Raw genomic sequence first — 25,278 nt, forward strand, 5'->3', positions numbered from 1 at the left:
TTCCAGTATGAACACATCTCTTATAAAGACCTGGAAGACCAGAACACTGAGAGTGTGAATGAAGATGTTTGGCAGAATTGAATGACTTTGTTTTCCCTAAGTGGCGAAGGTTGATGAGCCCTGTTACCAGTAGAAGCAGTGATCTCTTACTCTCAGATGAGGCTGGTCCTGCCTTGCTCAAATACCTTGACACAACATCGCCTATTCAAGTGACCTAAAAAACAGGTGACAATCTTCCTTATCCTCCACTCCTATCATGAATATGTTTCAGTTGACTGAAATATAGATTCAGTGTGGACTACATGAAATAACATTGAGATGCTGGAAATTCCTGGATATAATAGAGAGGATGGAGATAATATGGGAATGGACTTATCACAGGTGATATGATGGTTAATTTTATGTGTCAATTTAACAGGGTCAAAAGGTGCCCACATTAAACATTATTTCTGGGTCTGTCTTGTGAGAGTATTTTGGATGAAATTACCATTCGAATCAATGGACTCAGTAAAGTAGACTATCCTCCCCAATGTGGGTCTCCATCCTCCAACCCACTGGGGACCTGAATAGAATAATAAGCAGTGGAAAGGAGGATTTGTTCCTTTCTGCCTGCCTGTTAGATCTTGGACATGCCTTCTCCTACCTGTGGGCTTGGATTTACACCATCAGCTCCCTTGGTTCTCAGGGGTTTGAACATGGACTGAAGTTATACCACCATCTCCGGCTTGTATATAGCAGATCATGGGACTTCCTGGCCTTCATAGTCACATGAGCCAATTACTCATAATAATTCTCAACATATGTTGGGGCCTGCCATGCCTGGTCTCAGGAAGCTGTAACCTCCCGCGATTTAGGCTCAGTAAGAGACCTCCAAACCAGGAGCCACTAAGGAGACAAAACTCATTTCCCTGGCATGAACACTGCCTGTTCTGTGCCGGCTGCCAATGCTTGATCAGTTAGCCAATGATGGGTAAGATTTCCCCAGGGGGGAATCATCCAAGACAGGCATGATCACGTGGAGGCATCAGGGAAGAGACTCAGGGGGCTGTGGAAATGAAGGGGTGATCAACATCGACCCCTGCCCCCTCGGCTTTGTCAAAGCCTGAGTCCTTGTTCTCAGTTGTGAGAAATCCAAGTCTCCTGGCTGCCTTTGTCTCCTCTGCCTGACTCAGGCCTGCGGAAATAAAAGGGGTGGTGCAGTACAGACCAGAGTCAGTGGACCCCTGGGGTAATCAGGCCTGGGACATAGAATATGCAAGATCCTGTAAGATCTGCTTGTTGGAGGATGCTCTTGATTTTGAATATAAAGGCCCGGGCAGGAAACGAAACTAGCCTTTTAAGTCATGTAGTCTTTTCAAGTGATAAAACCCCAAACTCTGCCCAGAATCCCAGCAGGAGATCTACCAGCACCTTTGAAAGCTACCTATTCCTTTTGATCTTCCCTGCCAGACTGTAACCCACAAACTGTATCTGTATTCTTAATAAAAGCCTGCTCAGGCAGCGACTAAGAGCGCTCTCCACTAGAGAGAGTGGCCGTTCGGTCCCTATTTCCCCACAGGACTCGGTTGTCCCAGTGTATGTTTTTCTGGTGTTTCGACAAGCATCTGCAGTGATGGATACTGCTGGCCAGTATCCATCTCAAACATATATGGAGCTAACTTTGGGGATAATCGGAATGGTCTGACACAAGGTATTTTTGACAGTAGATAATTGCTAATGAGGTCTCTAGAGACTAAATTAATAGCCTACATGCTAAGGTTCTAATTGATTTCTATAGTAAGCAAACAGAGGCCTGATTTGGGGGCCTCACGTAATTCCAGAGCTGATCATAGAGGCCCACAAGTGAAGAAGGGACTCCATACCATTGAGGAAGGCTCATCCAATACTATGACATTCATGTTTTATAAATAATCTGCCTGGTCTTCTTCAAAGAGACCTGCCACAAGTTTCTAGAAGGATGGTACTCAAGGATAACAGACACAGTCAGACCTTTCTGAGTTATTGGACACTGGCTCTGAGCTCATTGTAATCATCTAAAAATATCCTGAGATTTACCGGAGCTTACATGGGTTCAATAATAAATTTGGGCCCCAGTCTATTTCACAGTAAGTTCAGTCTATCCGATAAACCATCCTATGGTTATTTTCCCCAGAATAGTTAAGTATATAGGTGGAATAGGTATGCTCAGGACTGGCAAAGCACACACTTTGGTTCCCTGGCCCACGGTGTGAAGACCAGTTAGTGTTCAGGAAGCGCTTAAAGGAGGCTGGTCAAGCCCCGCCTCCCTCCCACAATAGTAAACCAGAACCAACACCATACTCCTGGGAAGCGTCAGATATTAGTGCCACTATCAGAAATTTAGAAGCTTCAGGGGTGATGATTCTTAGCATCTCTATTTAACTGGCTGTTTGACTTTTGCAAAAGGCAGATGGGACTTGGAGAGGGACAGTAAATTATCATAAACTTAATTATAAAATTAATCTGCTGTTCCAGATGTGGTCTCTTTACTGGAACAAATTAACATATACTGAAGCACCTGGTATGCGACAGGACCTGGAAAAGGCTTATTTTCTAAAGCATGAAGCAAAAATCACCAAAAGGAGTTTACTTTCACTTTTTGGTCAGGAGTATAATTTTGTAATTGCACTCTCTTGCTTCAGGACCACATCATTATTCTAACTTTTGCCATAATTTTGTCCACAGGGATTTTCATTGTTTCACCATTTCACAGATTACCATGTTGGTCCAGTTTATCAATGACATTATTCGAGTAGAACCTGGTGAACAAGAAGTAACCAGCTCTGGTGGGGTGGCTCAGTTTGTGGGAACGTCATCCCATACACCAAAATGTTGCCAGTTCAATTTCCACTCAGGGCACATGCCTAGGTTGTGGATTCAGTCTCCAGTTGAGGCACATATGGGAGCCAACCAATCGATGTTTCTCTTTCTCTGTCTTTCTCTCAACCTCTCTCTCTTTCTCTCTCTCTCTCTCTCTCTCTCTCTCTCTCTCTCTCTCTCTCTCTCTCTTTCTATCTTTCTCTAAAATCAATAAGCATATCCACAGATGAGGGTTGAAAAAAATTAACTGGAACCATAAATGCCTTGGTAAGACCTAGTTGGGACAGTGAATGGGCAATAAACCCCAAGATGATTCAACTCAGTGAACTTTCTGAAAATCTAGTGGTCTAGACTGGACATACTCCAAAGTAAAAGACAAGTTTCTCAAACTTGTATGCCCCACTACTGAAAAAGAGGCCCCTTATCTGGGTGAGCGTTTTGAAATCAACACATGGCATCTGTGTGTGTTGCTCTGACTCATTTGCCAAGAGTGAAATATTTTACTAGAGTGCTGATCCAGAAAAGTCCCCAGAAAATCTACGCTACAGTGCCAGCAGTGGGTCCTTTTGGCCCAAGGATTCAATGGCACTGTAGTACCTATGGCAAATTGGAATTCTGTCATTGATCTTGATTAATGAAAAGTTCTGCAATGAATTTTAAGCTGAAATGATATTAGTATCTGTTTGGGGGTTAAAGATATGTCATCATAACAACTGAACTAAAGTCCATTTCACCCACTTCAGGAAGTCCTTTTGTAAACTCAATCACAATATGACGTAGTTCAATAGTTTAAAATCGCAATCATGCAGAGGTGCCATAAGTTGAGGGTCCATTCTAGGTCAGTTCCTAGGAACTTTTAGTATAAACATGGCCAATTACGGCTTATTGGACAGCAAGCACTAAGACACGCAAAACAAACAAAAGTGGATTAAAAGAAGTGATGCGTAAGTTATCAAAAAACACATTGGGAGAGCTTTTCTTCCATTTAAACAATATTCCCTGATTCTCATTCTGTGATTCTAAAGATTTTTTTCTCTTGCACACTGGGAATTCAATAATATAAGCAGCCCAAAGCAAAGCCAAAAAATCCCTTAAGGTTTTGAGTCAGCCTTCTAAGGAAGATGATAAAAGGAATCATAATCCCTACAGTCGGCCTGCAGTCATTCTCAGTAAAGCTGTCTTTGCCACAGTTGGAAGCAAAATGACTTGTCTGAAGACCGAGGCTTAGTTGTCACAAAGAGATTATTTCTGTGTTTTGGAACACTGGTCAGCCTTAAGTTCATCTCTTCTCGCTTCCCAACTCAAATGTAGCTCAACATCACGTTTAAATACAAATTGCCATCTCTAAATACAAACTATTTTTAAGAAAGAATATTCTACAATTTTTAGAAGGCATGGTTTCCACCATAACAGTAAATTATAAGAGTAAGAGAAAAGCGATTTTAATATTGGTGGTGAGTGTGGTGTGATTTTTCTGCTTCTCCTAATGCATAACAACCATGAAGGGATTGAGTGGAAACACCAACGGGGAGTGCCAGAGCACATCAGATAGGCCTGATGAGACTGCTGGTAATGGTGGGGACTTAAATTAGGAAATAATGACATTACTATTAATCTTAACATTGATTTGCAAGGCTATTTTGAGAATTTAAGAGTATGTACTCTCTCCTTATTGTGTCCATTAGATTTATAACATTTCCTCTGACAACTCTCAACTGATCTTATATTCAGGAAATACTCAAAGATATGAAGGTAGGAGAGGAAAATATTCCAGATCACTTTGCTCTTTTCACTCCTGTCAGTCTTCCTATTCCAGGAGTATTTCTGGCAAAGACCAGGAGTTGTCCTTTGTACTTAAGTCTCTACTTTCTTTGTCATGTTTACCTGAGTGGGACATATATATATAGAAGATGGCATGTGGGGGAGGCGGTCGGGCCCTGAACTCAGCAGCCAAGAAACCTGGACTTGAGCCCCAGCTCCACCACGGTCTCCACGTGAGGCCTTGAATTCATTCCGGCTTACACCAGTTGGATGTCGCAGGTTGTGTTCATTCCTTGGTGGTTTTCTCTGATTGGAGAGCATGGTACGGGCTGACGCTGACGGCAGAACTCCGGATGGAAGTGTCCCTCAGCTCACTTCTCCTGCAGCCTGTGCCTGCCTCCCTCATTCACCAGCTGCGCCCAGCTCCAGTCTGCAGGCCTTTCCATCTCGGCTTTCCTTTTATTTTTAATTTTGTAATTTTAAATATGATAGTCTGGTGCTAGACTACTACTTACTGAGCTTTTAACACCACCTTTCACGAATGATAGCAACAAATATTTATTGAGTTCTTTACAATGCAGGAGGCATCGTGTTAAATGCTTCACAAACATCATTTCATTTAATTCCAACTGCAGCTCTGTGGGGCAAGCATGTTGGTGTCCCCATTACATCAACAAGAAAACTAAGGCTTAGAGAAAATAAATAAGTGTATTTTTTAATATACTTCTAATTGGCAATAACTAAACTAGTGCTTTTGTTTGGCTTTTACAGTCTGCTTGTTCGAATCAGGATCTAAATGAGGCTCATCCTTTCAAATTGGCTAATATGTCTCTTGGCTCTTCAGTCTTTTTTAATTTATAAGTGCCCTTCTTTCTTTCTTTTTTTTTTTCCTTGCAATTTATTTGTTTAGGAAACCAGATCATTTGTCTTTTACAACTTCCAATAATCTGAATTCCGCTAATTACATCTCCACAGTGTTGTGGGTGGCAGGTCTACTTTAATTATATTACTTTAATTATATAAATCAGTTCTCAGCACCAACACTTTCTAAGATTGGTGAAATTTCACCTGTCTCCCTAGAAAAAAATGACTCATGCAAAAATGAGATTCGAAAAAGCCGCTGAGACTTCTCCCAGCAACGAACGAGCCCCAATCCTCCTCTCTTCCTTCTCAGTACAGTCTGACTTCCAAATGTGTCTAATAGTTTCAAGGACCTCATACCTTCCCTTCCATCTCTTTATTTCTGATAATAGAGTAAAGCAGCATGTTTTTAAATTTATTCAGTAGTGTCTCCCTGTTGGGAACCGCTTGGCACTCCCTCAGAAGTGGATGAGCGATCCCGCTCTGTTTCTCAGCGTTCTCACAAATGCTTGGTAGAGAGAGATGGTCCCACTTTTGCCAACGTGGCAGATATGCAGTGAAGTCCCCTTGTGATTTCAGTTTGCATTTCACTGAATACTAATGAGGTTGAGCATCTTTTCTTGTGTTTATGGATCATAGGTTCCCTCTACACTGAAATGTATGTTCATGTCCTTTGCCCATTTTTAAATTTAGGTGTCTGTTTTTCCTTTTGCTTAATGATTCATAGAGTGCCTTAATACATTCAGGATACTAAACCTTTATCAGTTACATTTGTTGCAAATATCTAAATATCTCTTCTCGGTTTATGTTTTGTCTCTTTATGGTGTCTTTTGATGAACAGAAGTTCTTAATTTTAATGTAGTCAAATTTATCAATTTTTCTTTATGTTTGTGCTTTTAAAAAATTTTTATTGATTTTTGGCCTGGCTGGTGTAGCTCAGTAGATCGAGCTCGGGCTGCAAACCAAAGCATCGCAGGTTCGATTCCCAGTCAGGGCACATGCCTGGGCTGCAGGCCACGGCCCCCAGCAACCACATATTGATGTTTCTCTCTCTCTCTTTCTCCCTCCCTTCCCTCTATAAAAATAAATAAATAAATTTTTTTAAAAAATTATTGATTTTTACAGGGACAGGGAGAGAGAGAGAGAGAGTTGTCCTATTTATTTATGTATTCATTGCTTGATCCTTGTATGTGCCCTCTCCTGAGACCGAACCCTGGTATATAGGAACAATGCTCTCCCCAGCTGAGATATGTTTGTCTTTTTTATTGATCTTAAGAAAGAAATCATTCACAGCCACAGCTGATATATTCCTTTATCATTTCTTCTCAAATGTTTTATATTTTTGACTTTCTTAATTTTCACATTTGTGTTTAATTCAATAGGTATGTATTATTGTGCATAAGTTTGAAGTAGAGATCCAATTTTATGTTTGTCCATATGGATGATGGTTTGCGACACAGTTCAGTTTTCTTCCTTGTGGTCTGCAGGGCAGTTTCTGAGACACGCCCAGTTCCCATGCAACCACGGGCTATCTCTGGCCCGTCTGTCCCACGGGTCTACTCGTCAGTTTCTGCACCAGGGCCACACTGTCTGCCTGGTCTAGCTTCATAATAAATGTTGATATCTGATATGGAAAGGCTCCCATCCCCTACACACAGCCTTTTTTCCACTTTTTTCAGAAGCCTTGCCTATTTTTGGCCCTTTGCTATTCTGTATAAATTTGAGAATCATATTTTCAAATTCCATGGAAATACTTACTCAGACTTTTATTCATTAAATCTATATAAATTTAGTACAATCTGGAAGTCGTATTTAATTCAATCTGGGAATAACTAATATCTTTATAATAATTGATATTCCCACTCAAGAACACTATTTTATACAATTCAGAAAACACTAAATAATACCTTGTGTACTACCTAGTCATAGATATGTACTAATTAAAAGTATAAAGAAAAGTAATTGAAAGTATAAAGAATAGCCAGGGATGATTCAATCAATACCCAGTGTTACCTGTTAGTGGGGGAAGGGGTGTGGATGTGTCTGCAGGGAAAGAACTAAGAGATCTTTAAGGTGATGGTTTATTTTGTAACCTTGATGATGGTATATGATGTTTATTCTACTATAACTTTTTAAACTGGACATATACATTTTACAGACCTTTTTGTGCACATGGCATGTTTCACAATAAAGGAGATGTTTGCCAAACCAATCAATGTAGGACAAAAGTATTAAAATTTTGATTTTTTTTCTTCACATTATATAAACCTACACAGAGTGAATTGTAAGTCCAACATTTCTGAGGATAGCTATGCCCTTCTATGTACCATAGGCATTGCTGTTTTTATAAAATTATTTTTGACATTGTTTTTATATTTCTGACATGCAAATTTAACTACCGGAATTTTAGAGTGTACTATGTCTTTACGAATTTGAGTCACTCCTCTTGTTATACACACAATCTAGTAGAGTTCAAATTGAGTCGGTATACATTTACTCATTCATTCATTCACTTGTAAAATGTATGCATAATTCATTGTGCTAGAGGGCTGGAAACATAAAAATATATATACTAACATTTCTGCACACAGAAAGAATAAATGAAGTAAAATGAAACAAGACAAGCCCTCGAATAACTGTGGTGTCTGATTGAAGAAGCAGAATTGGTAATAATAAGCACAAAATTGCAAGATTTCAAAGGAGGGTGAGTTGACATCTATCTGATTGAAGGCAATAAGACTGGGAAACAGTCACAAATCATTAATTCTTGGTTTTAAAACATGCCAAAGTATGCATATGTTTCAGCTTTTTTACTCATATTCCGACTTTATGTCTTGTTAAAGGAGGCCAGCCAACACGTGGGTCCGGGATCACTGGGCCCATGCTCTGCTGGCTCCAGATTGGTGGGGTTGGGGTTTTCAAATGAGAAGGAATTTTATCTCCACTCCAACCTTACCATACAGAAAACTACACATCCGTAGGAACTGCAAATGTAGCACATTTTGAGAGGGCCAAGAGACTGGTTTGTTGTTTTTTTTTTTCTGAGAAGGTTTTACCTGCCCAAAAGCCTGTGGCCAACCCTGCCTAATTTATACATACCTCTGAGAAGCCTGAAACGAAGCCAGTGCTAATTGACTGAATTGACCATGTCAGCTGGCTGCTTTGGTTTCATAGAAACCCGCTCACACATTCAATACCTTCACTGGGGGAATAAATGAAAAAACTGATGATCTGATACTGTGTTGCCTATTCCCTCCTGCCCGCTGCCTCCTACCGCCCAGGCCTAAACTCCTCCTCTAAATGGTTAACTAAATTTTTCTGTTCTCAGTCAGTTTCACTGGTTCTCTGTTTACAAAACCTGTTAGTATCCATAGTCAGTAGAGAGTGTGTTTAATTTCCAGAGGAGCTTAAAATATTTCTGAGACAGACATGATGTCAGAAAAAGCATGCACGCCACACAAGGGGGCCTGCAAAACTAATGTCATTTTCCTCCCTTCGTATCCCAGAGCCAAAGCCTTCCCTGGGACGCACTCAGCAATCACTGACATTTCCAAAGTGGCAACACTAGTGATATGAAGAGTCCTTCCCTTCTGAAAGTGCTGCTGATTTTTAAGCCTGGGCAGAGACTGAAGACTATTCTTGGCCTGGTAGAGCTCCATTTTCACTTATTAATGCATGAGTTTGTAGTAATTAAATTCATGATCAGTAGCAACTGCTGTCCTGAGAAACTTGTCTCCCAAATGTGTACAAAGGGAGAGTCAAATGGCCCATTGAAAGGATTAGTAGAGTCATATACTATCCTGAATCCCGGGCACTGTTTCAGCCTTCCCCAGATTATGTGAATCTATAATAAGGAATGGTCTGAGATGCTGGCAGAGTGGGTATGAGCTGGGAAAGCCAGAGCAGATGGAAATTTATCCTGCCTCCTTGAAACAATGCTTTCTTTAGGATATTTTTAAGACCGCAACTTATGGGATCACATCACCTCATTGTACACCAAGTACAGCCTTAAGAAAATTATTTCGTAGGGACTTAAATGTGGACTACTGAGTAGACACATGTAGCTATGCCTCTTCAAAGCCCTGGTGATGGTTAATTTCATGTGTCAGCTTGACTGAGCCACCGAGTTCCCAGATATTCGGTTAAACATTATTCTGGGTGTCTGTGAGGCTGTTTCTGGATGAGAAATTGTGTGTATTGCCCTCCATAATGTGAATGGGTCTCATCCAATCTGCCAGTGGCCTGAATAGAACAAAGAGGCAAAGTAAGAGAGAAATCTCTTACCTTATCTATCTCCAAGATGGGACCTCCCAGCGGTCCTCTCCTACCTTTGGACTCAGAATCATGATGGAACTTACACCTCCACTCTCCTGGTTCTCAGGCCCTCAGACATAGGCTGGAAAACTAAATTATCAGCTCTTCCAGGCTCCCAGCTTGGTAAATACAGATTTGAAGACTTCTCAGCCTTTGTAATTACATGAGCTATTTCCTTACAGTCTCCCCTCCCTCCTCTCCAGCCCCCACATTGGTTCTATTTCTCTGAAGAGCCACAGTCATACAATTTCTGAATGCTTCATCTCCAACAGCTCAGACCTCCGCGTGTCCATTCCAGAACTAGAGATCATAGCCACCAAATTCTATACAACCACTGATTTCTTTTACATTAAGAAGAAATAATATTTTGCTTAAAAAACTGTTGCTGATTAGCATATGTCACTCAAGTACAAAGGACCTAAAATAAAAGCATTCAGTTGCTCTGCTTCACAGCATCATTGGCACAAACAAATACGTAACCTTCAAATTTATGAAATCAAACCCCTCCAATGTTTATTTGATTCTTTTCATTTTTCACTTTTAACTTTCCTATTTAATTTGCACAAGGCTCGACCTTGCCTGGTTCAATACTCTTCCACAAATCACGAAGCAAATGAAACTTACAGTTGCCAAGGAACAGGGGCTGAGCCTCATCACCGAGCTTACACCAAGGGTAGTGTGAACAGTGGTAAATCAACATCCTGATAGATAAGATTATTATGAAACCAAAAAAAAAGAGGATCTTTACATTCTGTACAGAGAAGTCCTGTTTAAATCAAAGCTGACTTGATAGAGCATGACTTTAAATACATAAAGTGGTACTGCTAACACTTCCCTTTCTCCTCAAATGAAGATATATGTGCAAACAAAATACTTGTATGAACTTAAAATATGTTTGACCATAGAAGCCTTTTAAAAATACAATCTTCTTGCAGCATAGGGAATGCAGTCAATGACACTGTCATAACCAAGCATCGTGCCGAGGCGCTCTAGACGTACGGGGGCATCACTTTGTAAGGTGTCTCACCACTACGCCATACACCTGAAACTCACCTAATATTGACTCTCGATTGTACTTTAAAGAACATATTAAATTGTATGTAAATAAATAAAAAACATAAAACCTTTCCAAACTGATCTACTTTGGGAAGTGGAGAAGCTTCACTCGCCCTCCACGTGGCCTTGCTCTCCATGCGTCCAGGGCCTCCCGCTGACCCCGAGAGCTGTTTGTGACACTCGGTTGTCGTCTCTGGAATGCATGACCAAAAACACAAGCAGCAGATGAGAAGAATAGATAAGTTAGACTCCATCCACATTAAGAATTCCTGTGCTGCAAATGATACTATGTAAAAAAATCAAACTTTATCATGGGAGAAAATATTTGCAAATGTTATATGTAAGGGGCTGGTATCCAGAATATATAAAGAATTCTTAAAGCTCAAGGGTAAACCGAGAAATAATCCTGAAGGTTAGTGATGTTGAGCATCTTTTCGTATGTCTATTGACCATCTGTATGCGCAGTGTGGTCTATTCAGGAGTGTCTATTCAGGTCTTTTGGCCATTTTTTAATTGGATTGATTGCTATTTTAGTGTTGATGTTTTAAATTCTTTATACATTTTGGATATTAACCCACCCCATATCAGATTATCATCTGCGAATATGGTCTCCCACTCCGTGGGCTGTCTTTTCATTTTGCTAATAGTTTCCTTTGCTGTGCAAAAACTTTTTAGTTTGACATAGTCCCATTTGTTTATTTTTGTTTCCCTTGCCTGAGGAGATATGTCAGAAAAAAAATATTGCTATGAAAAAAGTCCAAAATTTATTGCCTTTGTTTTCTTCTAGGATTTTACGGTTTTGCATCTAACTTAAGTCTTTAATTCATTTGGGATTATTCTCATGTAGGATGTAAGTTGGTGGTCTAGTTTCTTTTTTTCATGTGTTTTTCCAATTTTCCTGGCACCATGTGTTGAATAGATTATCTTTACCCCATTGTATGTCCATGCCTTCCTCTGTCAAATATTAATTAACCGCGAAGACGTGAGTTTATTTTGGGCTCTCTATTCTGTTCCATCCATCCCTATGTCTGTTTTTATACTAGTACCAAGCTGTTTTGATTATTATGGGATAAGAATACTAATCAAGATTGCTGCAGCCACTGTGGAAAGCAGTATGGAGTTTCTTCAAAAAATTAAAAATGGGACTGCCTTATGACCCAGCAATTCCACTTCTAGGAATATATCCCAAGAAACCTGAAACACTGATTCAAAAGAATATGTGCACCCCTATGTTCATTGTGGTGTTATGAACAATAGCCAAGATTTAGAGCAGCCCAAGTGTCCACCAGTAGATGAGTGGACAAAAAAAGCTGTGGTACAGTACACAGTAGAATACTACTCAGCCGTAAAAAATAAGGAAATCTTACCTTTTCTGACAGCATACACAGACCTGGAGAATATTATGCTAAGTGAAATAAACCAGTCAAAGAAAGACAAATACCTTATGATTTCACTTATGTCTGGAATCTAACGCACAAAATAAGCTAACAAACAAAATAGAAACAGAAGCCCTGACCAGTATGTCTCAGCTGGTTGGGCATATCCCACAAAACAAAAGGTCACCAGTTAGATTCCTTGTCAGGGAAAATGCCTGGGTTGTGGGTTCAGTCCCCAATCAGGGCACATGTGAGAGGTAACCAATAGATGTTTCTCTCCTACATCAATGTTTCTCTCCCTCTTTTTCTCCTTCCCTGCTCTTCTTTCTGAAAATAAATAAATAAAATCTTTTGAAAAATAGAAACATACTCATAGATACAGAGAACAAACTGACAGCTGTCAGAGGGGAGAGGATGGGGGGCTGGGTAAAAAAAGGTGAAAGAATTAAGGGAAAAAATCACTCATAGACACAGACAACAGTATGGTGATTACCAGAGGGAAGGAGGGGTGGAGGGTAGGAGCAGGCAATGGGAGGATAAATAGTGACAGAAAGAGACTTGACTCAGGGTGGTGCACACAATAATACAATGTACAAATAATGTATTATAGAATTATACACCTGAAACTTATATAATATTATTAACCAAGGTCACCCCAATAAAGTCAATAAAAATAAATTAAAAATAAAATAAGAGTATAGCTTTTCAAAAAAAAACAAGATAAATAACCCCATTTTACAATGGGCAAGGAAGCAGAACAGACATATCTCCAAAGAAGATATACAAATAGTAAGTAACAATATGTAAAGACAGTCAACATCTTTAGTCACTAGAGAGATATGTACATCAAAATCACATTAAATATCACCCCATGACTACCAGAATGGCTGCACTGTAAAAGACAGACAATAACAAGCATTGGCGAGGATATGGAAACATTGAAATGCTCATCCATTGCTGGTAAGAACATAAGGAGCACAGCCACCTCAGAAAAGAGCTTGGCAGGTCCTCACACTGTTAAGCACAGAGATACCATATGACCCAGCAGCTCCACTCCTGGGTGTGTCCCCAAGGAAAGTAAAAAGACACGCACACACAAAAACTAGTACACAAATGTTCGTAACAAAATTATCCATAATAGCCCCAAAGTACAAACAACGCAAGTGTCTACCAGCTGAGGAACAAATCAATAAAATGTGGTGTGTCCTTAACATGGAATGTTATGGCACTAGAAAAAGTGAAGTACCAGCCCCCGCTACAACATGGCGAAAGCTGGAAGACATTTTGCAAATGGACAGAAGTCACTCCCAAAAGATTGTTCCCTCTTTGATGTCATTTACACGAAAGGTTCAGAATAGACAAATTCAGAGACACAAAGTACATTACCAGTTGGCGGGAAGTGAGGAGGAACTGCTCATGGATACGGGGTTTCTTTTTAGAGTGATGAAATGTTGTAAAATTGATGTAGTAGCTGTTGCTCAACTCTGGGAATATATTGAAAACCACTGAATGTGCAGTTTACTAGGTGAATTGTATAGTATGTGAATTATATCTGAATAAAAACTGTGGGGTTTTTGTTAAAGTCATCTCAGGAGCAAAAGCTCCATTCCTCTGTGGGTCCTCATTTGAAGGGTGTTTGCGGAGACACTGCAAGACAAGGCAGGACTGTCTTGATTCAGCATTTGTGGAGCATTGGAACAGAACACTTCTGAGGTCTCTTCATAGCTCTGACCAACCTTTCTCCCTCACCTCTCAGAAAATTTTAGACTCACTTACACAACAGCAGGCAGAGGAAGCTGTCTGGAAGTACCTGAAAGTCCTGTAATTTAAGACGGAGCCAGACCTAGGAAGGAAGACCTTTGTACTAATGGCTGTGAATTTTCCGAGTGCCACCTGGAATCCACCCACAGCTTTGGAGCTGTGAGGCCACCTGAGAGTCCCCTGATTCTGACAGATGAGCTCTCTCAGCATGAGGTTTCATCCCCGGTGTCTGACATGCAACTGTTGATATACTCTCTCCTCCTCAAACCAGAAATGTTCGCTAGCGAAGTCTCCGAGAAAATATTACAAGAGTGGCTTTTCCATTGATTTACAACTCCCGGTTCTCACCCAAAAGTCAGAATTAACATTTATCCCCATCACTTGAAGCCACTCTAAGTTGTAAGGTGAGTATTTAAAAATGTGCATTAACCCCGGTGACCTTCAAATGTCAATGCACTTTCCCTGAGGAGCAAGAATCCCAGGTCCCTCGCGGTTGCCCCGCAGACTCAATTTAGTTTTCGGTAGGCATTGCCCCAACTACTTTGTGCCTTACAAGGATCCCCACTGAGAAAATAAATTGGCTTATCATTTTAGTTTAGCATATTGAACTCTCTTGCAAATTGAGTAAAATTATTGCAAGACAAGCTCCATTTACAAGTGTTTAAATGGGGGCGGGAAAGGATTTAATGTTCCTGTCCAAGCGGCAACATTTGATTTTCAGAAAATATTTGCATAGTTCCCTATCTGTTGAAGTACAAAGGGGGACCCCCCAAAAATGGGATTATCTTCTGGAGCGCAGGCCCTTGTAGTACAGGCTCCCCCACTAAGTGAGTGTTCTAGGACTCCATCTGTATCAGAGCACCAGCTGGTGTTGCTATGAGAAGCTGTGCTTGGCTCCAGTGACTTCTTTCTTGAAGGCTCTTTCAATGCATTTGCCCATTTCATGACAAGCGATTTACGAGCACACCTGCCCACATCATGCTGAGTGTTCCACAGTTTTTGACCAAAAACGGCATGACCCCCATTTCCCACCCCACCATTCACCTAATCTCACCCCAAGTGACTTTTTTTGTTTCCCTGGATGAAAAAAGTTCTCAAAGGGAAACGTTTTCCCAATGTGGAAAAAGTGAAAGAAAAAATGGCAAAAGCACTAAAAGGCACCAAAATCCAGAGTTCAACAACTGTTTTGAGCAGTGGGAAAATGTCTCAATAGATGTGTTGAATCAAGTGGATAATATGTTGAAGGTGACTGAAATTTAAATATGTAAGAATAAATAGACAATTTTTAATAAATAAATTCTGGCTTGGGTGGCTCCCCCTCATATTTATATGTAAGATAGATGATATATTCACAAGAAGCCTTTTTCTGCACACTCCTCCCCCCAGATCTGGGTAAGGGTTGATGTAAGCCATCCCAGAAGGACTGCTATCTGATGCGGGCGTGTACGCATCACTCTGAGAGCCAGAGGAAGGCACAGCGGCCTCTTCGAGGAAGACGTTGGATAAAGTGGTTTTCAGAAATGTGATGGAGCAGGCAAAAAGAACCAAGGACTGGGGGGGTCTTGCTGCCTGTCAACAATGGACTCAAATGAAAGTTAACAAAACAAAGAATATACATTGCCCATTTACGTGTATTACACATTAAGCTTCCTTGCAAACAAGAGATAATGACAGATGCAGAACAAGTGGTGGGACATGTGCCAGGTGCCCCTCCCCAGATGAAATTGAGCAGGCGACTGCAGGCAGGGTTAGTGGGACCGGGGAGGGAGTTGATCCTGGACCTCTGGGGCCGCACTGGAATTGGCATTCTCCTACCCCAGGAAACTGAACCTACCTCCACAAATCTGTGGCTGCGGTGGAGACCGAGGCAGCCCCCAGGGATGGGGGTGAAGCCACTTAGTCCTAAAATAGGCTGGAGATAGCCCGTGTAGCTTAATTTGGCATTTTATAGACCACTTTCTGCAAAATCTAGGCCAGGTTGTCTATTAGATGCAAAGTTACCTGAAACCCGAAAAGAGGAGAAGCAGGGCTGGTACTGAGGGGTAGAGACCGGTGAGGGCCCACCCAGAGGGTCTCCATTCCACGCAGCACAGCCTGCTCCCCGAGAGGCTGCATCTTGTCCTCGGGGCACCTCTCAGATCCCACCTGGGACGCGCTGTTGCCAGAGTGACTTCTGACAGCTCAGAAGCCCTGCGGCAAACTTCCTGAAGTTCTCTTACCAACGTCCCAGCAGCACCTACTCTGAAGAAACACCGATTTTCACAAAAGAACAAGTACATTGTTCTTTGTGCATTCCACATGCACTTATGTTGTTGGGCTCATGGAAGAGTCCAGGCTGTAGAGCCGCCCTGGGTTCTTCCCTTTTCCCTCCAACCAGAAGCCCTTGTGGAGCTGTCCACGGTGCCCACTCTCTCACTCAGCTGCCATAGACAGGCTGGGGACCAGGCTGGGAAGAAAGAAATGTCAAGTCCTCAGGCAAACCTCTCAGCGCTCTCTGCAGCTGCCCTGGAAAACAGCATCTAGGCTAGGATTAGCTCTGGGGGCCCTGTTAGCTCAGTCCTGCTCGGTCAGAGCCAGGGGTCCTGTCCAGCTGCTGTCCCGCTGGTGCAGTGCCGGCTGGAGGCACGTCACTGTGGCGTCAGCCACTCTTCTTAGGTGCTTGCTAGTGCTGCACAGCAGGGAGCAGAGCTGCAGCTTCCTCAGCACTGCTGAGGAGCACCAAAGCTTCCCGGGGCTGGAAGCTAATGAGCGCCCCAGCCCTCCCACCCCCGTCCTCACCAATCCCACCGCCTTTCCTCTGACGAGTGGAAAATCACCCAGATCCTCCTCTTCCCACAGGGGCATTTAGGTATTTATTCCCTAATGGAGGTGATGGCGTTGCTTCCCTTGATTTTCAGACGCTAAAATGCTTTGGCAGCCAAAAATGAAAGTGTTTGTCTTAATTCTGCCCTCTCGGCAGGAGCCCTTGCAGAAAATGGCTCGCGGCTGCCTCGGCTGCCTCTGCGGCTGCGGCGGTGGCAAAGACAAACAGCCCATCAGCGCGGAGCTGAAAAGAAATATAGGAAAGGGGATGGGAGTAGTTTAATTACTTTGAATGGCTTTTTGTGTTCTGTGTGATTGCTTCCTATGATACAGTAGTTTCTCATTCTCCATGCAAGCAACGTGTTTCTATTCATAAGAATAAGATTGAAGCAGGAAATTGGCTTTCAAGAGGAGGAGAGAGAGAAAGGGCTGAGAGGCTGGCTGTTTCCATCCGAGTGTCCTCACAATGGCTGAACTCCGCCAGGAGCTGGGCCAACTCAGAAACGTTTGTGTCCGCTTCCTGGTCCCGCCCTGGAGAATGGGGACGGCTTGGTGGCAGGGAAAGCTGCCCACTGGGGCAAAGATAAAGTCTCACGGGGCTCAGGAGAAGTCAGTGGAGGGCTGAGGGAAGTCCACAAGCAAACTCGGGATCATTTTGAGGCTGCAGGTCAATGTCATGTCCTTTTCATACTGGAAAAAGTGGGGGTTCTGTGTGTGTGTGTGTGTGTGTGTGTGCACGCATGTGTGTGCCGTGTCTCCAGTTCCCTTTGAAGTTACCTATCACAGGAGAGATTATCGGCTGGGGACTGAAACAACACTCCTCCCCTCTATGCTGCCTGCCCTTACTTGCTTTCCGTTTCCATACACTGAGAGCTTGTGGTTCATAATAGTGACAAATAGAGTCACCTTCATATATGGCATAACTATACGATCAAAGAGATGCCATCAGGCCATTACTCACTGGCTAAGATCAAATGCTCCTACCTATGCAATCAATACGACCCTTAGTCAAATACGTCTATTTTTTCTGTGTAAATGAAATCGCCTTATAAGATCAGAACAACTTGAATGCACTAAAAGGGTTTGCTATTCAAGGAAGTCCTGTGATAAATCCTTTTGTAATACAAATAATATGTTTCTGTAGATTCTAGTTTTATGTATTGGATTTTCTTGCACTATGGTAAATCTGTACTAGGGACATTTGAGTTAAGGACTGAGATTTATAAGCCCACCCAGAAACCTAACTGCCCATTGCGTGTAGAGCATTTTTCTGCAAGGGGGTGTCCATTGGAAAGGAGGAATCAATGGCATCTCCACTCATGAGTTTACAATCCCAAGAGGGATAAAACTGTCAGGTACTTGGAACTTGTGCCCAGGCAGGCAGGTTGAGCAGCTCCACAAGGCAAGCCCTACAGACACATTTTGTAATCTTCAAAGCAATACAGAGGAAACCATCTACCACTGTTTTCACAAGACACTCTTAAATGTGGAGATATGAAGTTGGGGGAACAAATTCTTACAGGCTCTGATGCTCCTGATAGAAAACGCAGAAACGCCAATACCATCGGAATATAGACGGTAAGTGCAGAAGGACTAAGTGTATCCTTCAGATTCAGAGTCCCAAACAGCACAGGCAAATGTGCAAAACATCTGAAGCCAGTGGAAGCAAGTGGGGGGTTGGGGAGAGTTCACCAGAGGAATCTTCTCTGGGACAATGTAACACAGAAAAATTGCTTGGGTCAAGAAGAAATGTGCCTATGAAGACATTGCTGGAAGTAGAAAGGAAGAAACACACATTAAAAACTATCAAACAAAACAAAATGAGAAAGAATTGAACTGGAAACTGTGGGAGGAGCGATGTAATGAAAAATGCACAGGACACTATGCTGTGGTCATAGGAAAACCTGCCCCCAGTGGTCCTTTCCTCCTCTCCAGCCTCCACACACCCTTCCCTGCAGTGCCCTGGCCTTTAAATGCACCCTCCTGGTGCCCTCATGCTGTGCTTGGTTGAGTTCTTTGCCTAGTCACGTCAGTGGTCATTTTCAACCACTGTGCATCCCTCTGGAAAGAAAGGACTTAAGGAAGGAAGGAGGTCAAAATGACAGAGCTATAGCCGGTACACAGAAGGTGAGTTCAGGGTCACATGTGAAGGATCAGCTGCAGCCCAGGCCAGCACCTACAAGCCATAGACGGCAAAAGACCCCTCTGCCCCAAATCATCCTCCCCATTGGGTGGTCATGCTTTCTGAAGCTCCACTTTTTGTGTAATTGCAGAAAGAGAAAGGGAGTGGTTAAAGAAACACAAATTTGGGGTCCTGAGTATCTCAGCTAGAAATGGCACATCCAAGTACAGGGCTATTCTCAGGTCCCAAGACCATACAATGGTACCAGACTGGGAAGTCTTGATGCAGGGGCCACATAGCAAGCTGAGGAAAGGAGGAAGCCACAGAAAAGGTCAGACGGGGCCCGTAAGCAGTGCATAAGGTCCCATGGGTGTGTGTGGTGGCCCAGGGTAAGTAGAAAGTAGTATCAAGATATTGGGTGTTTGTCAAACGCAACTAGAAACACCTTCGTCACAATGGGAGACACAGTAGGGAATGAAGAAGCACTAAGGACAAAAATGGCCTACTTTACAATTTTATCCTTGATACTTTTTGACCTTGAACCTTTGACCACAGGTGGATAACAGCAACAATCAAAAACCCCCAATAGTTGTCCAGTTGACCTTAAGCAAGACCTTGCTTAAAAGATTGACATTGAAAGAATATCAATCTGAGATTCTAATCCAGGTCTCTCTTTAACTAATGATGTGACCTTGGCCAAGTCACCTTACTTCTTTAAGCCATACTTTCTTCATTATACAGTAAGAGTAACCTCTAACATTCTCTGATTCCACAGTTGTTTTCATCCTTTAGTTTATTCTAGGTTAGCTGAGTCTAGTCTAGGTAAAGGAAACAAACGTACAGACGGAAAACCTGACTGAATACGTAATTAACCCTGACATTGCTCTACTAGTAATCTGGCTGGAAGAGAATGTTTCACCAACCAACTGGAGGTCCGAGGTCTTGGGGTATGATTTCCCTGGAAAGGTGAAGAATAGAAAGAGAACAATGTCTTAAACTATGAAAACTGCAATAGCATAAATAATGTGAAAGCAGATTTATTTGCTAAATCTCAAAATACCTCTCAAAGGGTGAGAGGACACCCTTTGAAACTTTCCAGAGAAAGTTGTCTACCCAAAGGATTACAAAGTTGCCAAGTGCATCACACCAGCAGGTGGCACCGGGAGGAAATAAGCGTATAAATGGCTTCAAACATGGATTGGCAAAGTTTTATAAATGACGGAGTCGTTACAGACCAGAACATTACAGAGGACGGGCAATATTTAAGGTTGACATCTGGAATACAATAAAGCTGTCCCTGATCCCTAAGGACCTTCTAAGTCGTATTAGAAAAAAATCAGTTCAGTGTTCTACTGCTGAAAGGAACGCAAATAAACACACACACACACACACACACACACACACACATCGTAACAAGGGAGGGAAAGAAGCACTCCAGATTAAGGAAAACCAGAGACAGGGCAGAGTCTTGGAGCAGCGCTGACGGTAGACACTTGGCCCAGCAACGGCATCACGTGCTCAGCTTATGTCTGTGAGGGAGGACCCACATGCTAAATTCTAACCTGGGCGTATCAGTCCGGGTCACCCCAGGTGCTGGCTCTCATGAAGAGGTTCTGACAGAAAAATGCCCATGGTAGTTAAATGATTACATGTTGTAGTGGTTGAGGTTAAGCCCTGTGAACAACCAACCCCCGAGGGCAGGGAGGTCAAAGTCATTTTCACCAGGGACCACGTCAGCCTCCCGGTTGCCTTCAAAGGGCCGAATGTAACTTCAGGACTGTATAAAGGTAACTGCTCCTTAACTAGGGGCAAGGAGCTCCATGCTGCCACCGGGTAGAGACAAGGTGCTGGGCCAGGTAAAACAAGGTGGAGGGCCGGATTCAGGCCCTGGGCCTTGTGTTTGCCACCTGGGCCCTAGAGTTTCTCCTCCCGAATTGGGGTCATCACATCCGTGGGGCCACGTGCAGCAGCGGTCATCCTGCACAACCACCTAAGCACGGGACCCGGACGCAATTCCACGTGACTGAAGAACAGAAACCTCCACCCTCGTTTTCCGAGACGCGTGAGTCTCACCCCAGGTCTGCAGGAGGAGCTGTTCTTCGGTTGAAAACATGTTAATGGGTGCTCTGCCAGGTAAGGATGGCTGGAACGGGCCCTGAGTGCATTTGCTTTTCTCCTTGCATTTGTAAGCAGCCTGTCATTTTGTTATCTGCATTCCGTGTTGGCTGTTTAGGATCATTAGGCAAAACCTCGCTACCGCTGCATATTACTCAGTACGTTTGCTCTAATAAGCTTTCGTAAATAAACCCCGAAGAGACGAAAAAGGCCAGTGTCTGATTACACGCAGCCAATTTGATCTCATTAGGTTCTTGTAAGGAGAAAAAGTAAATATAATCTTTACGGATCATACAGCTATAACAAAGATGCCTGGCAAAATCTGTTAGTTAAGATAAGAGTGAAGACCGTTTGAACGTGTGTAACAGTTTGGTTTATGAAGCCGTTAAGTACTATTTCATCCATTATAAACTTTTACAAAACTCAAAGATTTAATCGGGCAGAGGAAATTACATATTCTTATGTGATTCCCTAAGGTTGAGGCATAATAAATTGCTATTAAAACAATAATAAAAACTGATGCTCATCTTGAATCTCTCATGCAAAGACCCCTGAGTGACTCATAAAATATTCATTAATTTTCCATAGATATCCAAGGCCTAAATAAAGTTGATTCAACCTATTTTACCGATGGTACCATGGAGGCTCAGACAGATAAAATAAAACAAAAACAAAAACACTGCAGCAAAATTGAAAGCAAACAGAGAATATTCCCTAAGATTATTGCTTCCTAAGTCAATATAAAGTCAGATTTTTCATTTTAGAAAAATTACTAGTTCATCTTTTATTACTTTGCCCTAAGCATACTATCTTGATTTGATTCTTGGTTGGCAGGTAAGGCAAATGTTGATCAGTTAGACTTGAACATTGCTTCCCAGCTGAAGAATTTGTTCAGGGCAGAACTTGGGTTTGGAGTTAGACAACATGGTTTCAGGAATTGACTCTGTCTCTAACTCTGTGACCTTGAGCAAGTTACTGAATGGATTCAGTTTCCTCCTAGTGAATTAGGGAAACCAATGCTATGAGGAGGAAGCGAGATTATTGACATCAGAGGGAAATGTTTTGCAAACTTGACAGCGCTGCCCAAATGTGACCTATTTTCGATGCACATTTTCCTCTTCTCCATTATAAGCTATGATGTTTTGAGATTGAGTGCACTCTTCCCAAAGTTCCTATCATTTTTTTTTTCTTTTTACAAATACCTTTAAGATTGCCCTCAAGACTTTGCCCGGCCAGTCAGTAGAGAGTCCAGTCTCAGCACTGCAGAAATGAGGCAATCTTAAGGAGTGAGCTCTTCTGCCCCGACCTCAACCAAACCACGTTTAACCAGGTGTCAGATTGGCCCAACTCGCCAGCGAGGGAAGAAACAGGTACTGCAGAGGGCCAGAAAGAATAGGATGGGAGAAGCAGCCGTTGGCTTTTCTCCTCTCCCTTGCAGCGCCATCTTCCCCTGCACGTCAGGGTTAAACAGACCAAGCTGCTTTCAGCCCTGACTCCCACTACTAACCAGTGTCTCTTCAGGGTCCAAGGGACAGATGCTAGCCAGCCCTTCTTCCCATAAACGGATCCCACCACTGCACGAACGTCAGCAGCAGCCTGGAAGGAAAGAATTGGGGAGCTGGGGCAGACGGGGTGAAATGTGCAGAGGCCGGTGCTATCGTGGGCAGTTCAGCTCTCAGAAGACTCATCCCCGTGCTTGACAGGTAAGGTGCATACAAGTAAGGGAACGAAGAGAATCACCAGTTTTAAATAAATTGTATGAAGTTCAACAACACACAGTGTCCATTGGGCAGCATGGAGGAGCTGTACCTAGGTGGAGCAGGTTGTGATGTTAGAAGGTGGGATGGACAGAAAGGGGCAGTTGTATGTAGTTCGTTCTTTTTTTCCCCCCTCCATCTTAAGTAGCTGCGAGGTATCTAGCCAAAGCACGGAGCCTTTCACAATAGATACAACAGTGCCACCTAGAGGCCAAAAGAGCAATTGTCCTTCCAGACCCTGAGAGGCCAAGACTAAAACTGATTATCCCTGTCCCCTGCCATTGCCTTAATGAAGCTTCCTTGGTCAGGCCTGAGGACCGTTTCAGCGGCAGCGCATAAACAAGACTTGGAGGAACTGTTTGCAGAGCCAGGGATGCAGGGCTGTCTTTGCTGCCAGGAGGCAGCGCCCTCAGCTCCGCTAGTCTGTACTTCCAAAACAGGAAAGGAGGAAGGACCTTTTGAATTACAGCCCCAGAGCCTTCCCCCTCCCCCACTAAAACGCAAATTTCCTTGAGGTTTTCCTTCCTGCGTCCTATTCTTTGAACGATAAGATAATTCATGCAAATTACATGCATTTTCTTCAGAGACATCTAATTAGACAGATTAGCTTGTTGACTCTGTAACCTTCTATTTTATTCTTCCGAAAAGAAGGTTATGTCAGTAAGGAACCTCTCACTCTTCCTGGGCATCCGACACAGCGAGTGTCTGTATGGGCGAGAGCTCGGGTCTCTGCGTGTGCCTACACTAGCTAAACAACTACCTTTTGTGTGTATAACACTGTGTTTTCATTTGAGGTATTTGCATGCCTTTGCGTCTGGGGTGCAGCAGAGAGGTTCATGGGCACCAGCACGAGCAAAGTACACCTTTCCATGAGAAAAGGGAAATAAAAAGTTAGCTCCTAAAGGTCCGAGAAGCATGAATAGCTGATTGGCATAACAGATGAACAAAGGAAACGAAAGGGAAAAAACACACCCATTTCCTCCTTTGTTCTGAAAATGGACTTCAATTCTTGTTGGCACGCTGCCAGTCCGCATTCCAAAAGAAAAGAAAATTCACTTATCAGGAAAAGATAAACCAGAGATGGGATGCTAACAAGCTCTCCAGCTGACAAAAGCATTGCAGGTTGCCAGGGAAAGAGGTTTTTATCTCCTGCATCTAAAAATCCACCAGGTGTGCCAGCCTAGGCTCTAATCAGACAAACGAGATTCCTCACCAGCAGCATCTGGGATGACTTCCTGATACTTTTCCTGTTTGAAGACCCTGCCAATTCCCGAGAGCCATCCAGGTGTTTGTTTAAGTCAACCACTGTCTAACAAATAATTCCTGAACCAGACACTGGCTGTCCCAGCATGCAGTAGTCTGTACGCTTCCAGGTTAGAGGGTGCAAATTCAAATGCCTGCTTATGCCATTTGACTGTGGCCAGTTAGCAGGGGATGGTGGCAAGCGGAAGAGCTCTATTTGCCTGTCCAAAAAAAGCAACCGTTACTCAATTCCAGCCAGTTGTCTCCTTAAAGAAATGCCGGCATAGTATTGATAGATTATTTCCAAAAGAAGCTCATAACCTGAAATGTGTATGTGAAATCTCATGATTTTTAAATGTTGGGAGCAGCTCAAGAAATGTTAAAACCTTGTGCTGAGCCAAACAAAACTTGGCCACAGGCCTGAATTGCCCTGGAAAATGCCAGCTCAACCCCTGCCTTGGGTCCTTCACAGCTGTAGAAAATCCATACTCAAACCACACCCAGCTCTTCTGCCTCCACTGCTCACTTAGGGCAGAAACGTTCACACTTTCAAGTTTACCCTGTTTCACCTGTCTGAGCTGGTCTCTCCTCTGCTCTCTGCTTGTCAAAATCCAATATCAAGGGCCAACTCAAATTCAATTTGTTTGTGAAGCGTGCCAGAATCGCTGCAGTCAAAATTAATCATTCCAGCAACACTTGGTTTCTGTCTCTGTTCTTGCACTTGGCAGAACCTGCCTCGTAGTGGGGTTAGCAGTCAGTGTGAGTCCCAGTTGTGAGTCCTGGACACCTGGGAATGTATCCAGTATCCACTTCCATCTCTCCGTCCAGTGCCCCGCAGAGCCTGCGTTGATGGTTACTTTGGCTTTACTTTGGGTCAGTTATTATATGGGAAGCAATGCATGCAGTTCATTGACTAAAAAGCTCAGGGCATCTCATGACTATTAATTGAACTCCAGCCTTGCATTAAACACACCATGAGACGGGATGATCATGCCCAGGTACTCCTGAAATCAGGGCTACATATTGATGACTGAATCAACAGCTATTGGAATGAGGTGCATCTCCTGCCAGACCCCAAGGATATGTTATTATTTTCATGCCCTATTATGACTTTCTAGAGAGCAGAGTTCTTTTTTTTTCTTTTGTCTTGTTTTCAATTTATATGCCCACTACACTTACTGGCACAGAGAAGACGTTCAATAAAAGATGTGTGGAGTTTAATGATCTTCAGCAAAACAAGTCAATAATGAGCACCTACTTCGTGCAAAGAACA

The sequence above is a fragment of the Phyllostomus discolor genome, chromosome 11 (assembly GCF_004126475.2).
Source record: "Phyllostomus discolor isolate MPI-MPIP mPhyDis1 chromosome 11, mPhyDis1.pri.v3, whole genome shotgun sequence".
Classification (NCBI taxonomy): Eukaryota; Metazoa; Chordata; class Mammalia; order Chiroptera; family Phyllostomidae; genus Phyllostomus; species Phyllostomus discolor.